The 18,105-nt window shown below is 41.5% G+C and overlaps 1 non-coding gene across 1 annotated transcript; it reads left to right on the top strand.

The window, feature by feature from the left end:
- The first annotated feature begins 4,420 nt into the window (after window positions 1–4,420).
- LOC111816642 lies at window positions 4,421–4,527 on the top strand. The gene has a single exon (XR_002820997.1). It is a non-coding gene; the product is annotated as a U6 spliceosomal RNA (small nuclear RNA).
- Window positions 4,528–18,105: the final 13,578 nt, after the last annotated feature.

Genomic DNA, 18,105 nt, shown 5'->3' with positions numbered 1-18,105 from the left:
AAAAAAAAAAAAAAAAAAAAAAACAGAATTCAAAACAAAAGGATTGAACAAGGTTAGTGTTTCTGACATAACAATGCTGCCATCAGAAAGGAGTGGCATAGAGCCTAACACGCCAGTCTGGGGACCAGGTGAGGAAGGAAGTAGATACAAGGTGATGAAAATCATCCCTACCAGCAAGGGAGTATCTCCAGTCATGATAAATTATTGTAGTCATTAAATCTTTGCCAAATTAGAGAACGTAGGGGCAAAAAATGTAGAGCAAGGAAATACTGTTCTCTGTCTCCCTTTATTCACATATTTCTGTTCCTGAGTGTCTCATGCTTTAGATTAATAAAAACGAAATAAATTTTAAACCTCTCCATCAAAATTCAGCTGACCCATGTTAAGCTCCTTAGCATGCTACAGTGAAGACAATTAGTTCATCATGTGTACTGTATAGATTTGCTGGTGACCACTCTGAGGAACTGTATTAACCTTTGATCCCACCAATGGACCTACTGACATTTTCATTTAGACAGTTCAGAGACGATGATCTACTCCATCTATTTTCCAAATTCAGATGATACAGAGATTATCTTGAAAGCACAGGAGAAAGGGAGTGCCAGGCCACACAGTGGGAGGTGACAGTGCAGGGCAGACAGCCTGGCAGTGGCGGCAGGTAGGAAGTGGGACAATGGCAAAGCTAAGCACTTAGTCGCAGACCAATCCCATCTGTATATGTACAAGAGTTCTAGAGAGGGACTTCCCAGGACTGAGAAAATAGCTGTCTTTGTTCACCATTTCCAAGAATTCTGGAAGCAAAGCAAGCTCTCAGTTTCCCTGGGTAAAAGCAAACACATACACAGCACCATAGGTCCAGAAATAGGAGCAGAAGGCTATGATTGGCATGTGGGGACACTTGACGACCTACTCAGAGGCCTGGACCACCAAAGATCAGGGTGGTGACTCGATTCCCATTGAGAGAAGACTATCCACAGAGAAAGGGGAAAGCTTAATAATGGATAGGCCAAATGCCAGCAATGTCCAACAGAAAATGGAAACAAAACATTTATATATCACAACACCCTCAACAGCTAAAAAAAAAAAAAAAAAAAAAAAAAAAAAAAAAAAAAAAGGATTTGTGTTATTTACTCACTTTATTTTTTCTTTTGGTACCAGAGATTGAACTCAGGACTTGCACTTTCTGCGCAGGTACTTATGCCATTGACCTATCTCCCCAGCCTTTGCTCAGTTTTTGTTTGTTTGTTTTTAAATCATTTTCCTTGCTCACTTTTTTGGTTTTTTGTTTGTTTGGTTTTTTTTACTTTTTTGGTTTTTTGAGGGTTTTTTCCCCTGTATTTTACAGAAGGATCTACAGGGTGCTCAGGGCCTCATTACTAGGTCAGACTCATAGTGATCCACCTGTTTACAGCCTCCCAAGAGCTGGGATTGCAGGAGCATGCCATCTCAGTGCGCCCCCTGGGGGTGGAACTGGCACAGCAGGCCCAAGGATAGAACCCCCGCATGCCTGCTTACAGGCAGTTTAATTTGCTGAGCTATTTGGCCAGCCCCTCTGCTCAGTTTTGAAAGTGTGGACATTATATTGGTACTATTATTACTTATTGTTTTTTTTTAATTCCTTACAATTTTGCAAACATGATACTGCCAGACTGAAAGAAAAACATCTGTAACATCGCAGCATATTGTTAAATTTGGCTGAAATGAGTATTCCACCCCATATTTTGATCTAAAGGCTCTCCCATCCAACAAATAAGTACTAATTTGAAGGTTCTTTGGAAAATGGCCCCCATTAAACCTATCACAACAAAAATGTGCCTCGTGTAAATTTAATAAGCAATATGCTGCTGATCAATGCAAAAGAATACTTAAGTAAATAAAACAACAATATGCCTTCTTGAATAGAATGACCTTACAAATTTAAGAATTTCACTAAATTTATAAGCTAAATGTATATTACTAGTAGGATGTTTCAACTATACAAATTGACACTAAAGGTGATACCAAAAAAAAAAAAAAAAAAAAAAAGATAAAGGAGAAAACTCAGCACAATTGTGAAAAAGAAGATTGATGCAATGGGTGTAACTTCGTCACACAGGAAGATGTATCTCTGCTGTATGCAGGGTGCACCCATGTAATCCGGCCACACATGAGGTGGAGGCAAGAGGATTGCCCTGAGTTTGAGGCCAGCCTAGATACATAGTGAATTCAAGGCCAATTTGAACTATATACAAAGACCCTGTCTCAAAAACCTAAATAAGCAAAGCACTACAGAGTTGCAAATAAACAATGACACACTAATATGTGAGCATATAAATCAATGTGATAGTCTAACAGTTCAGAAATATATTCAAATAAGATTTACAAGGTTAACCAAACAGCTCAGAGGATTAAAGCGCCTACAAACAGGCACAGGGGTTAAGGGTTCAATCCCCTGGCCTTTAGTGCCAGTCCCACCACCGTGGCATGCATAGACAGCAATTGAGACTGGGAGTGGTGGCACATACCTACAATCCCAGATCTTGGGAGGCTGTAAACAGGTGGATCACTATGAATCTAATCTAGTAGTGAGACACTGAACACTCTGTAGACCCTTCCCTAGAATACAAAGAAAAAGAATTAAAACAGTAAAGACATAAAAGGTATACCATGTGTTGTTAAAAATTGTGAATGTTTTTTAAATAAATGGAGACTACCAAACAACTACAATGAGGGAAAAATGAAATTGGCTCCATATTTCATAGCATACATCACCCAAATCATTTTAGTTGGATCAGAGTTTAAACACTAAAAATTAAAACCATAAATAGTGCTAGAAAAAAATTCATAGGGTGATTTTTTTATTGTAATCTCAGAACAGTGACAATTTTGTTCCAAATATAACATGATGTCAAGGATCATAAATAAAATGACTGATAGGACTTGTGTTTCTGGCTATGTTCAACTAAGGGGTATTATATTAGTACCATCACTGTAGTTAATTATAAAGCAGCAATAAAGAGATTGGGTAATAGGCAAAAATAAAATTTCAGTTTCTGAATATAAAGACCTTAGGAAGTGAGCAGAGCTCGGCTGCCCCACAGAAGCTGGAAGCCAGAGCACTGTACCTCACAGAGAGAAGCACCCGAGAAAGGAGAAGACGTGCAGAACTGGAGTCTGCAACCAGCTGTGCCGGGTACCTCTGTGAGCGCATGACGAGTTCTACATCCACCTGCACAAAAGAGTTACATCCAGGTTTTGCCAGATAGAAAACTGCAAGGTGACTGGAAAGAAACCGAAATTCCAGGGCTGAGTTTTACTAAGGTAAGAGCAGGACGAGGTGACGCTCCCCATGCCAGAGTGGAGACCCCTTCATCAATGCTCAACATCAGGCTTAGACCAGAAAAGCTTTCCTTACAGGAGTACAAATACTGTGCCACTGTAAGACTTAACATAGACCTTCCTAGAATTAGTGGTGTCTAAAATCATGACCTGACAAGAATTTTATGGAAAAGATACTTTAGATATTGAGATCCTCTTTGTTGCAGGAGCTTGCCAGCACATACGGGCTTGAGAAATAGAGCATGGCGTCAAAACCACACAGATTCAAAATGATCACCATTAATATCAAAGCCTGCCAAAACATCAAAGAAAAGTAACAGAATCTCGAGTCTGCGCAGTATGTTGTTCTAAATGTCCAATATTTAAAAACAAAATTAGACATATGAAAAAAAAAGACATTTGAGCTATCATAAAGGGGAAAAAATGAAACTAAATAGAAATTTACAAGGGCTGGCCAGATAGCTCAGAGGACTGGGATTCCGTTCCTGGCACCACATGCCGTGCTGGCCCTACCCCCAGGCTCACTGAGCCTTCCACCAAGACCAGGCATAGTGGTACATGCCTGTAATCCCAGTACTGCGGAGGCTGAAAACAGGAGGATCACTATGAGTCCAAGCTGCGCAGTGAGACCCTGTACCAAATACACTTAAAAAAAGAGAGAAGTTTAGAAATTAAATTCAATAGAAACTAAAACCAAGATAAAGACTTTACCCAGGCAATAAAGACTTTAAAGAAATTGTGATGTTATATTTTCTAAAGAAGGTGAGAACAATATCTCCCATCCCATACGTTCTTTATCCAGGTGTCTGTGCCAGTCTCTTAAATCTCCATTTTAGAATTTTAGATCAATATTACACAGTGAAAATGACATTATGGAACATCTTTGCCAAGGTCAAAAGGAGCCTTAGACTCTTCTAGGTGCCATGGTGTCAGAGTTGAAGTTACATGGAAAGGCCACATGGAGGCGCTGTGTTTGACCACCCCAACATCCCCTGAGTAGTCCTTGGCTTTAACTGACGACTCATATCCACCACTCCTGTGAGTGAGTCCTATGTGTCTAGCCCAATCAGTCAAAAGACAGAGATAAAACTTATTTACTCTAGTACTCACTTCGGCAGCACATATACTAAAATTGGAAAGATACAGAGAAGATTACCATGGCCCCTGCGCAAGGATGGCATGCAAATTTGTGAAGCATTCCATATTTTTTAATATTATTAAGCTTCTCTTCTGAATGGTTAACAACTTAAGTTTGCAGACCAAACATTAGAGAAAAAGAAGGGCTGCAAGGAGAGCCAACATTTTAGCTCTACCCATTCAAGGTCAGTGAGGAGTCAGGACATAGGAAAACCTGTACTGTAACATCCTGTAACTCAGTGGTGTCCAAGATTTTCTGATCAAGGAGATTATGGGTCCACAGAGGAAAGTGATCGACAACATAGAGTATGCCTAAGGAGAGTCACATGGAGAGAAAACATTCTCTCAGGCTTTCACAGAGAGCAAATTGGTCAAGCAATGGCTGTGACTCATCCACATGGCTAACACTGACAACAGATCTGTAAACTGTGGTACAGGGTTTCAGGCTAAATCCTGAGGGGATTTAACTGACCTTGTCAGATATAAAAGTTACATTTCTTGTTATATAGGTCTTGCTTTATCTTGGTCTTAACCATCCAGCAGAAAAGTATAAAAAAGAAGTATAAAAAGTAACTCCATATTAATATGGTGAGCTGTAAAAGGCCCAAGTCAACAACTTCTGACTCTGCCAGTCCTACAGATAACCCACTACTATTATGGACTACTGGATTATTTTGCTGAATTCATGCACCTACAATATTTGAATGGCAATGGAATACCCATCTCTGAAAACTAAACAATAAAGGGAGATATAAATTAAGAACCATTTTGTATCTGTATATGCAAAATGGTTAGGATAGAAATACAGCTACTTTCTCTTAATTCAATGAGAAGAAAGATTTTTACTAACAGTGTTTGGACAGGATATCATGTCTACATCTTGTACTATGAATAACTACTATGAAGACAACAATATGCAATGTGTTAATTATTGTAACTGCCCTACTAATCTGTTTTGAAAACTGTCTCATCACTATTTGTTTCTCAATAAAATTAATTTAAAAGTATCTACTCTATATTCAACAAGGTTAAAAAAAGACTGAGGAAAAATGAATTCTCAAAAAAGCATGGAAAAATATCAAATGGACTAACACATATAAGAATTTTAGGAAAATGAAAAATAAAGTAAGATGGACAGAAAAAATAGTTCAATAAATGACTAAAATTTCCCAGTTTGATTTTCAAAACAAAATTCTGGCTAACGGATTAAAGACGCTCAATAAACTCCAAACAGGGTAAAAATAAAATGAACCACTCTCAGGACGTTCATCCTAAAATTGCACCAAAATAAAGTATTAAAATCACCAAGGGGTGGAATGGAACCTGATAACATATAAGGGAACATAGACTAGAATGATTACGACCTTCTCATCACCAATGATGGAGGCTGGAATTTAATGGAACGACATGTTCAGACTTTGAAAAAATTTTTATAATCCGTGACATTTCTTCAAATATGAAGGTGAAATACGGATACTTTACAAAATCTTAAGAACCCAAGAAAATGTGTTACAAGTACACTTTTACTAGGCTCATCACAAGGATAAAAGTGTATCTATCCTTTAACCCAGCTACAGCATTCCTGAGCAGGCACTGAAAGAACATGAAGTGAATATAGGGAAGAGACCCCTGCGTATCTGTATTGCCAAAGTGCCCATCCACACATGAAGGGGTTTTAAAAATATACAGCCCGGGAATTTCATTCAGCCATAAAAAGAATGAACTCAAGCCATTTTCAAGAAAATGGATATTAAGCAAAATTAGCCAGACATGTGAAGGAAACATCCTGTGTTGTCTCTCATAGGTGGGAACAAACAAAAAAGTTTGAAAAAGGAAGTGGAAGAGAGGAGAGAAAAGAGGACAGTGGAGGACAGTAAGGGTGGCAGATAGGATCAAAGCAGGATGCGCATGGGGATGGAAGGGTCACAGAGAAGCCCATTATAAAAGCAAAGCCAAATCCCTGAAACAGGAGAAAAAAATCTTAAGGACCTTAAACTTGGCAAAGACTTCTTCAGTAAAGCACAAAAGTACAAACTAAAAATTTATAAATTTGACTTTGTCAAAACAAAAGCTTTGCTCTTTGAACAGCAGCACTAGGAAAATTAGAAAGGAAGCCAAGACTGAAGGGAAAAATTTAAAATACAGAGTCTGCCCCCAAAATGCATACATCTGGAAAAGAAAACTTGTATAAATATTTTAATACTAAGTTTACTGAGACATCAGGAGACTCATACAAGTCACCTTTGGTCTCTGCAATCACAAGCGGTGCACAAAGTGGTGGCCAGGAGCCACCAGACATCCATTAGTATGCAAGCTGCCGAGGTGCGTGTATGTTTTGGGGGCAGACTGTACATGCACGTTACATTTCTAACAAAGGATGTCTACCTATAATTTGCTGCAACTAAAGAACTTTTACAACTCAAAAATAAGGAAAAATAGGACAGGGGAGATAGCTCAGTGGTCTAAGCACCTGCCTGGCAAACACAAGGACCGGAGTTTGATCGCTGATACCACATACGGTACAGGCCACAGCACCCTGGACACACCAAGCATGGAGATGCACACTTGTAATCCAAATAAATACATAAATAAATAAATTAGAAAAAATGGAAAAGCGATTTTTGATTAGGTAAAATATTTAAACAGATATTTTACTGAAAGTAGTTTGTGAATACCAAAAAACACATGAAGAGAAGCTCAAGGTTGTCAGTTATTAAAGAAACACAAAGTAAGGTCAAAGTGAAAGATCTCTGTAAACTCAATAGAATGGCTAATTTTTAAAAGAAATGACAATTTTTAGTATTGTTGAAAATGTGCCACTCACATCTACTGCCAGGGAGAATTTATAATGGGTACTTTGAAAAAACTTTCAGTTGCTTACGCTGTAACCTCGCCATCCCACTCAAGACAGGGACCCTAGAGAACATAGCTGCATGCAAATATTGCTCACACCCGTAGTTACAATAGCCCCGAACTGCTCAAGCACGTGGGTAGACAAGGAGCATATTCATTCAAAACTAAAGGAAGGCATGGATGAGTTCCAAAGGGTAATGCTGAATGAAAGAGGTCAGACCCAGAATGGTAAGCACTGCACTATTGCATTTGTAGAAAATCCTTTTTAAAATACAAGTAAATCTATAGTGACAAAGAGATGTTGGTAACCTGAGAACAAAACATGGAGGGAGTTGTATGATAAAAAGAAAAAGGAGGAAAGGACAAGAGGTCACCAGAAACCTTTCATGATTATGACTAGGTTCATCACCCTGACTATGGCTACAATGTCATGGTACCTTTTAAGATACATTCAAGGGCCTGCAAAATAGCTCAGCAGACTAAAGCACCTGCCTAGGCAAACTTAGGCAAGCACAGGGACCGCAGTTTGATCCCCAAGCACCTTATGCCATGCCACCAGCCAGAGTCCAAGCTTAGTGGCACACACCTCTAATCTCAATGCTGGGGAGGCTGAAAACAGGAGGATCACTATGAGTCCAAGCTGCGTAGTGAGACCTTGTAACAACCAAATACATTAAAATAAAATATATTCAATATATCAAGTATAACTCAATAAGCATGTATTAAGTTCTTAAGATACCAATAAATAATTTCATCTCTTACTTATGTTAATGTAATGAATATTGGTGGTTGCTCAACTTACCTATGTTTTCTCCTGCACTATTGCCAGAAATAATTCCAGTTCTGAGGATCAAGAAAAGAAATTCCATCTCTACCAGCTGGGAAGACCCTTACTGGTCTACTTATACCTAACCCCTTTGCAATAGCAGGTTCTGAAAATCACATTTAATTCATTACTGAAATCTTTTTTTCTGGCCAGAATGTGACTCAGAAATAAGCATGTGGTGCAATTGAATTCAATGAGCCAGGAGAAGTATACAAGAGACAAATGTGTTTTCTCTTTCGAGTGAACAAGCAGATGAGACAGATTCTCTCTTCTAGACAGAGGAAGTATTGGTGTGTAACCAGAAGCAACCAGAACTATTATCTCTATAATGGGGATAATCTAAGATAAAATCAACACACAGAATGGTAAGGATGACTTCTGGGAAGATGGCAAAGTGGTGGGCATCAGAGAAAGACCCTTTCCAAACAAAATTTAGTGTCTAGACACTGGGATATACCAATGTGAGGAGGCTAAGAAAGAGGGAAGTGCATCCCCTGGACCCAGGAAGGAACTGAAATAAGAATCAAAGTTCACAAGGAGAGTGCCAAGAGAGACTTCAACAAAGAAGAAGGAGGTGACCACTGTGCTTTCTCCATGAATGCAGACTCACTGTGTGGCATGAGCAGCTCAGTCCTGCAGACACATGGTGATTACACGAGGCACCGTTGGTCCCAAAGGCCTCCATGCAGAAACGCTGCAGTGAAGCGAAGCAGTGGAGGCGGTGGACTGCAGAGGCTGGTGGGTTACTTGGGTTCAGGCGTCCCCCAGGAAAAGGCGACTGGCCAGTAGCCATCTTGGAGAGGGGCCAACTGAACTCAGAACTCGGAACAGCTGTGGGCCAGCTCCACCTGGTGGCTCCCAGTGACAGGATCAGGCTGCCAAGTTCAAAGTGGCAAGATATTGATAGTTCAGATCAGCAGGGAGCTAAGTGCAAGCCAGCAGGAGGCACTGGGGACTGCTGCAGGCCGAGCAAATCTGGTTCCAGCCTCACAGCCAGAAACCAGCCTGAACTTCAGTGGAACTAAAGGTATAAATTCACTGGGATTATCCACTCCCCTGAAGTAAAGTTTGCTGGGATTAACCAACTCAGATCTAGACTCTGCCCACATTATCTCCCAAGGACAGCAAAGACATCCCCTGAAGTGGAAATTTTTCTTTATTTTTTTTCTTGCTTTGTTTTGTTTGTTTTTTATCAATTGCTCTTGTTTTTGTATGAGTGTGACCATAGTTTCTAGTTTGTTATTGTTGTTGGTTGGTTCTGTTCTTGTTTCTATTTCTTCCTTCTCTCTTTCCTTCTTGTCTTCTTCACCAGTTTCCCAAAGTATGTGAGCTTGCTTTATCCTCCGGTCTGGCACCTAACCCTTCTCTCATCTTATATTTCTCTATCACCCAGTCACTTTTAAATTTTCTCCACAAGGGCAAAATTGCCATATTGAGAGCTTCCTTCTTCACTGCATACAATCTTCTGGTTCATTTTAGATTTTGTTACATAGCCACAGATAGTTCAGACAGTTAAATGTGGAAAATTAATAGCTATCTCAGTTTGTCATTTTCCAGGTTGTGTTTGATGCTATTGTTATTGCTGATTGTACCACTTTAGCTAATGTGACATAGTTGTTCTAACAGCTGCTCTTCCTGGTATGCCAAGACTGAGACAGCCTAAAGGTCATAAAAAGCACTGTAGGTCAGTGCCAAAGAACCAGGAGCTGGCCAAGCGGGCAGCAACTTCTCACCTCCAATAATTGAAGAGACAGGATCTTGCTACAGACTCAAAACCCAAAGGCCAGCTATACCTGGAAGACTCCTCTGAGAAGCAGTATTTTCCTAAGGGTTCTAAATACTAGCTACTCCCTAGAGGCCATTTACAACCCTTAACCCTGGAATTAAACTTTAAAAAGTCAAAAAGGAAAACACAGTTAAACAAGACACAACTCCAGCCTTCCAGCTAGCATGGCATTTGCCCAAGTACGGAAGGCAGAACTACTGGAAGAATGTGGACCTGAAGGCTTCCAAGGCTTTAAAACCCACATTAGAAGACTTATCAGATGCTGTAGTTGCTTGAGCAAGCTTCTCTGCCAGCTCTGTCTACACATCCTATCTTATAAACTTGTTCTCGTCACAGCATGTAATTGTTGTCTACTTCTTTCTTCTGCAAGCACACCTCCCTGCCCTTTGCTGATTGTACCCTCTTAAACCTTCTTTGCAACCTCCCTTCCTACTCATCCTCTTCACGTACATGTGATTTCCACCAATGCTTTTCTTTTCTGGCCTTTGATGTTCACGCACCACTTCCTCCTTAAGTAATCACATCTGCGTTGATGGTTTATAAACATGCAAGGCAACCAAATGGGTAACAGCAGCTCAGGTTCACTTCTGAGCTCAAGGTCCATACTGTAGCAGCATATTCAAATTCCCCAATTAATATCTTAATTTAGGAACCAATGTAACATAGTATCTTTATTTATCCAAAACTGAGCTTCCTATCTTGAGTCACATAATCTCTCTCCCACCAGCATTGACTATCTCAATAAATGTCACACCCCATCCTATGAACTAATTCAAGACCCCAAAGTTATTTTGAAATCTATTTCCTCTTTTCCTCTTCACTGTCTCCTTACTCCAAACATTAATCACCCGATCTTCTTGGTTATATCTGCTTAATATCTCTTAGACCCATACACCTCTCTGAAATCCTGTTAGCACTCTAATTCATGGAAGATTATAATCATAAATCCCATATAGATCTATCAAAGAAACCTAATAATGGAGGATCAATTGGAATGACATTCAGATGTACTTTCATTTAAAAATAATGTTTTAAAAATTAGAATCTGTAACTTTTACCAGGTGTGCGTCCATTGAATTTCATTCTATCCATATGAATTTTAGAACTTCCACAGCAGTTCTGAGGAGCAAGGACTTATGACCCCTCAAATGAGCAGCAGCAACAGCTGCAACTCTCAATTTTGTATCTTTACATGGAGAGAAGACTGACACATTGCTGCTATCTCCCAAACTCATCAACAGTGTCATTATGCAGCTTCATCCTCTCCTAAAATCAAAAAAGTAACCATAGCCATAAGGCCATTCACAAAGCAAAGCAACTGCCAGGGGCCAAGGTAGGAGCAGAGAAGGGCACCCCCAATGCTTGCTTTCAGTTGCTATACTGAGGGAGGCCACCAGCAAGCTTGGCACAGGTGACATGGTTAGTGTAGGGCTCACACCAGCAGTGAATTCCAAAGGAAGCAGCGTCCTGGCCTGAAGGAAGATAGGGGTATGGTCTGGCAAGATAAGCCTGCATTACTGTAGGTCAAAGGAAACTTTCTAGGCTGCAGGAGAGATATAAATGGGTGTGGCACAGTCCTAAATATGAATTCCTAAATATTCAGAACTTCAAGTTTCTTCTATAGAATACCATGATTTAAAATCTTGGGTCTCACCATTATGGAAAACAATATTAAGATTCCTTCATCAACTAAAATTAGAATTCTACATGACTCAGCAATCTTAATACTGAAGAATACATCCAAAGAAAAAGAATTCAGGACATCAAAAAGATGTGTGTTCCTGCATTTGTTGCAGCCATAATCAAAATAACCAAGGCCAGCCAGATAGCTCACTGGACTAAAGCACCTGCTTAGACAAGCACAGGGACCGAGGTCCAGTCTCTGTGCCAGCCCCACCCCCGGGGCCTGCTGAGACCACGACTGAGATGGCCATAGTGGTGCGTGCCTGTAATCCCAATGCTTGGCAGGCTGAAAACAGGAAGATTACTACAAGTTCAATCTACGTAGTGAGACCCTGTACTAAATACATAAAAAATAAAATAGCCAAGAATCAACCTAAATACCCATCAATGGATGAGTGGAAAAATAAGATGCGACATACATACAGGGAATGCTATTCAGCCCTAAAAATGTGCAACGGCCCAACACATGCAGCAACACATATGGAACTGGAAGGTAGTATGTTAAGTAAAAGAAGCCGGACACAGAAAAACACATCTTGCACTTCTTCCTTATATGCAGAAACTAAAAAAAAAAAAAAAAAAAAAAACATGCTCTAGAAGTGGAGAGTGGAGCAGCGGTAATCAGAGGCAGGAAGTGTGGGGAGAAAGCATGGAAGATACAGATGATGGTGGCAAATACAATTAGAGAGGAGGCATAAGTGACAGTGTTCTATAGCACAGCAGGGTGACCACTGTTAATAATAACTTACTGTACCTTTCAAAATAAACGGAAGTATTTTAATGTTCCCAGCACAATGAGCTATGCACGCCTTCCAGGGGATGCAAACGCTGGTAACCCTGATTTGAGTCTTAAACATGGCATGTCCCTGTGGAAGCTTCGCATGCAGCGTTTAACCATGTTCACCACAGACATTCTTCCACAAAAGCTTCGTGGCTTCTGGACTCAGATAGACCCAACGTTAGACAGTCACTTGGGGTATTGCCTGGCTTCTTCGCGCTGAGCTCCTTGAGGTACAACACGCACCAAACTGCCTGTACATGACTGTTGCTATGGAGATTACGGAGCTGCAGTGAGGCAGCTGCGCTGCAGCCAGGATTCCAAGCCCCGAAGGCACTCGAGTAAAAGAGGCCTAGTGTAACAGTTTAGAAGGGCGCTTGAGGCTACATGTTTAAACCTCATCCAAAGCAGGAAAATTTGGGGATGGGAGCAGCGGGATCTAACCAAAGTTTCCCCAGGTTAGTTCCAAGGAGCATGAATTCTTCAAGACATGAAAAAGAAAATTATTCATTTAAAAAAGAAGTTTCTGAGCCAAATGCTTTCAGGAGATGGATGCAATAATTTAAAAGCTTTATTTCCACATTTGTAGGTGGCTTTCACAGGAAAATATTCCTGATGTGCCCCCATGCCAAAGTGAACTTGAGCATGGAGATTTTACTTTTCGGCACACTTCTGTTACTCTGAGAGACTGAGACCCTTGGGTCCTGTCTAAAAAGTTTTTCTTGACGTCAAAACCCAAAGCTGTTGTATTCACATATAATATACTTAATATATAAAAGTAATGAAATATTCTCTTTGCATTTTTTATTATTATGCAGGTGTGTCTAGCATTTATGAGATTTCCAAAGGCTTAACTGTGATTGAGAACATGAGAGAAACTTTGCTGATTCCGGGGGGCGGGGGGGGAGGGGTGGAATAAACACAAACATAGAATTGCAAAAATTTGCCACAGATATTTAAATAAGCATCTATGAAATGTGACATCAGGCTAACTCATCAAGTACTGTTCACATTACATGTAATTACTTCAAAATATACTTATGGGACATGGAAAAAATTTAACACATTTGATATGCTGTTATTCAGGAACTCCAACCAAATGAGAACCTAGAATTTAGAAATGTCATCCGTTGCTTTCAAAAGGACCACATCTTTAAATTGTGTATGTATACTCCTCTCTTTCTCCCTCTCTCCCTCCCCCTCCATCTCCATCTTCCTCCCCTTCTTCCTCCACCTCCCCTCTCTCCTTCCCACCCTCCCTCTCCCCTCCTTCCCTCCTTCCTTCCATCCCTCCTCTTTGGTGCTTTCAGAAGTTCCAGTAAAAGCCAAACTTACAAACCGCCACCCATCCTGAGAGCAAGACCTGAATTCAGCTGGGGGACCTGCTAGTAAGGTAGGCGAGGATGCTCCGGCCGCATCCACAAGCCCTGGGTGCCCACCAACTCTACATTTTGGACTCCTGGCCAGAGAGCAAATCTTGTTCTGCCAATAGCCGCCGCCTCCTGCACAGTGCACTGCCCTTTCCCAGTGACTCTCCTCTCCTTGTGCAAAGCCATTCAGGGCAGCTATTTTACAGCCGATGGCTGCCCGTTCACTGCTTTTGAAAGGAATTGGAGCTTCAGGGGCTCTCTCCAAATGGATGGCAGAAGACAAAAGTCCGAAGTGGGTGGGGAGACGGAAGAGAGGAAACTCGGTGCTTCTAGGGGCCTTCAGAAGAGATTACACTCATTGCAAAGCAGGTGCCTGGCAACCCTGCGCAGGTTTGCATCCCCCTGTGGACCCGAGGTGCCTCTCACTGCTGTGGCTTCAGCCCAGCTCACACTTACAGCTAGGTTACAGGGGAAAAGGAGCCGCAGCCAGGGGCATCAAGGGCCGGCCTCCACGTCCACGTGCCTTGCTCCGTGGTCTCGAAAGACAGCTAAGCTCAAGGGTTGAGTCCAAGCCTGAAGTTCATTTCCTTACTTCTTTGGACAAAAAGAAAAAAAATGAGAAACTGGATCTGTAAGGCCTAAGACATTGGCTTTTCTTTCCAATTAATCTTAGTTTTCAAGGTCTGTTAAATATCACAGCAAGAAATTCTCTCTTCTCACTTCTAATGTTTGACTTTAACAGTGTGACTCACTTCTCATTGTCTCCTGTGTCCCAGAGTCTGTTGTGAGTGATTTAAACAGAAAATGAAATAAGAGAGTAAACACAGAGAGAGAGAGAGAGAGAGAGAGAGAGAGAGAGAGAGAGAAACTTCCCCTTTATTGTCACTGTAACATGAGAAGCAGTAAAGACAACCACAAGGAAGTGAAGAAATTATCATACATACAAAGATAAGAAGGAGCTAAGAAAATACAAATGAAATTTGCTGCATGAAGAGAAAATATTCGTCTGCTCCAGCTTGTGTGAGCTAATTTCCTCTGCTGAAGCAGCAGCAACTTCCCAGTGACATTTCTGCACCTGAGGTTTGTGCTGCTTCCTCTGAAAATGTACCTTTTCCTCCTTCTTTCTCCATCCCCCTTATACACCTGTTGCCCAAAGGTGTACAACAACATGGTCAAGAAAATGCTTGCCTGGAAGCCAGAGTATGTTTCCTCCCTACTTGGATTTCCATTTATTCTACCAAACTTCCTTACAATTAATTTTGAAAAAGTCTGAGAGAGTTCATTTCCAAACAGCTGACAAAAGCTGTGTTCCATGAAAGCAAACCAAACGATACTTGGTGGCCATGTTTGCCTCCACTATGAAAACTCACACAAGCATCACTGCTGACTCTGTGGTCTGCAGTTTATTACTCTGCTATGGAAATTGGGCTATGTCGATAGCCCCCTGCTACCCATCCAGAGCCTGGAACTGGTTGATCTTAATTGTACTTTGGTTTAAAGCATATTAAATGCAACTTGATTATAAAATGCATCTGAATTGCCCCAGTAAATTTCTTGGCAAGATTTTCCAACATCAAAGTAAAGAAATCTATAATCACCTCATCTGTTTTTTTTTTTTTAATGCATTTGGTACAGGGTCTACAGGGTCTCACTATGTAGATTGGAATCATAGTGCTTCTCCTGTTTTCAGTCTCCCAAGTGCTGGGATTGCAGGTGAGCACCACCACACTCAGTCATGCCCAGTCTCAACAAGTTGTACCCAGTCGCGCCCTGGAGACAGGGCTAGTGTGGCACACTGGGGATCGAACCCCAGCTGCTGCGCTCTGCCTAAGCAGGTGCTTTAGTCAGCTGAGCTATCTGGCCGGCCCTTTGTCTGGTTTGGGTTTTTTTTTTCCATAATTTTATTGAGAAACAAATAGCAATGAGACAGTTTCAAACCAAATTGGTAGGACAGTTTCAATAATTAACACATTGCCTACTGTCTTCCTAGTGGTTATTTGCTGTACAAGATGCAGACAAGATATCCTATTTACAAACACTATTACAACAAATCCCTCTATTCATTAAGAGAATGTAACTACATATCTATCCTAACCACTTTGAATACACAGATACAAAACGGACATTCATCTGTATCCTCTTTTTTGTTTAGTTCATTTGAATATTATAAGTGTGTTAACTCAGCAAAATATTCTAAAAGAGTCCAGTAGTCCATAATAGTATTGGGTCTTGCGCTTCACTGGCAGTGTCAGAAATTGTTGACCTGAATCCCCTACAGCTCAACAACACAACATGGCTTTACTTCTTATACTTCATTTTTATACTTTTCTGCTGGATGGTTAAGACCAAGGCAAAGCAGGACCTATGCAACAGAATTTTGAGAACTTGTCAGTTAACTTCCTGTGAAGGCTGTTGCCCCCACATGTCCTTTCTCAGCCAATAAGCTAGTAAGAATAGGCTTTGCCTTTGGACAGCACATTAGGCTAAATATGTCACAGTGTTAGGGACATGGTTTTGAAGTTTCTTCTGCACCAACCCACTGGCCCCAGCACGCAGCCTTCCCTTTGCAGCTCACAGGTACGTACTGTGCGACACTGACTTGCCTTATGCAGCTTCTGGGCTGAGCTCTCGCACTCCCAGCGCCATCCCAGGCACAAAGAACTCAGATTAGCTGGCATGACTAGAAGCAGGGACACGCTGTTCTTCCCCTGTCTGAACAGGGATCCACTGGGTTAGAGCACTTCCCCCGCACGCCCGCTATGACAGCCCGCCATGCCTCGGCGCTCTACACCAGTCTCTGCATCTTGTGGAATGCAAACTCCCTCGCACAAAGGCGCATGGGAGCAAGCCAACGCGGCAGGAGAAAGCCCATGCACACGCCTGCCCGTACGCTGCCTCCAACATGCTTATGCAAGAATTCCAAGTCACAAAACGTGACAGGAATAGCACTATTCAGTCTTGACTTCTCCCTAGAGACCACTAAAAGAACGCAACGCACAAAAATGTGTGAAAGAAGTATCTTCGCCTTCAGTAATGAGAAGCAAGGAACTCCTTTTTTAAACCAAGGAGCTCAAAGTACTACAAATATAGCCCGACACTGTGGTCATGCCTATAATCCCAGCACTGTGGGAGGCTGAAGCAGGAAGATTGTGAGATCCCAGTCTGAGCAACTTAGGACTTAGGAGGACCCTGCCTTAAAATGTAGAGGGGTGTGCGTGATCTAGTGTGCAAGTTCTAGGTTCAATCCTCAGTATCACCGAGCTGTTATCTGATGTATTCGTGGTACTCAGTATGCCACAAACAAAAAGAAAAATATAACCATGCATGTATCTGTCTATATATTGTTATCTGATGTAGTCCTTCGGCTGCCTCTTGTAGTTCAGGTACACATATTATCAGAGCTAAAGAAGAAGACTTTTAAAAGCCTGCCTTCGACCTGTTTCCCTATAAGACAATACTAGAAGAGCATACGTTGCAAAATTCACAAGTATATAACAATATTATGTATACTAGTATGGTAGCTCACTGGCTAAAAAACAGGTGACAGCCCTAGGCCACAAACATATGTTATCCCCTAAGAAGCACTCTGATGGCATGAAATAATGGCCAATCAAACAGAGCCAGGATTCTGACCTTTTTTTTCCTCCCCCTCTAAGGAAACAGCTTCACATTGTTGGTTGGTTCGAGCGCCCCCATGTGTCTCAACAGAGTAATGTCACGTAAGGTCTTTAGAAGGGCTATTTTAAATGACAGATAGGATAACACAAAAGTCCTCTTTTACACTTGCGTCAGGGGCCTCGCGTGAAACTCGGAAGACTCCCAGGCTTCCCTCAGAGTGTGAATTGCTTCTCCTGGGTCTAAAGTGACGTCACAACTTACACCTGAAGGAATGAGATGCAGCTGTTAACAGAAGTGGAGGCTGATTTCAACTTGCCTGTTCTGGTTTAAGCCTGTCGGGTCATCCTGTCTTTTCCTCTGCCTGCCCCCTCCACCCCATGCACTCTGAGGGGCAAGGCTCTAGGGATACACCCTCTCTAATACTAAAGAATCTGAGCTACTTGTACAAGAAGCAGATCTTGGGAGATTTCCACCGTCCACCCTTGGCCACGAGAAAACCGTCCTTCTCCAGCCCGCCTGCTCAGTTGGGGAGGGAGGGCAGCCCTTTTCTGACATATGCATCCTCAACAATGCCTGGCCTGGAGTAGACAGGCACTGAGGAAATGTTAATTGAATCCAAACCTATAAGCTCTGTTGCAATATGCTTGCTTTATTATATTTCTAGAAAACAGAGACAACACTCATCATTTAAGAATGAGCGGATTCCCAGGGCACAGGAGGAGACTGGCCATCTTTC

Source organism: Octodon degus, unplaced genomic scaffold (genome assembly GCF_000260255.1).
Source record: "Octodon degus isolate 3935 unplaced genomic scaffold, OctDeg1.0 scaffold00036, whole genome shotgun sequence".
Taxonomy (NCBI): Eukaryota; Metazoa; Chordata; class Mammalia; order Rodentia; family Octodontidae; genus Octodon; species Octodon degus.
Note: the sequence above shows the minus strand (reverse complement) of the source record. Positions and strands in the feature narration are given on the sequence as shown.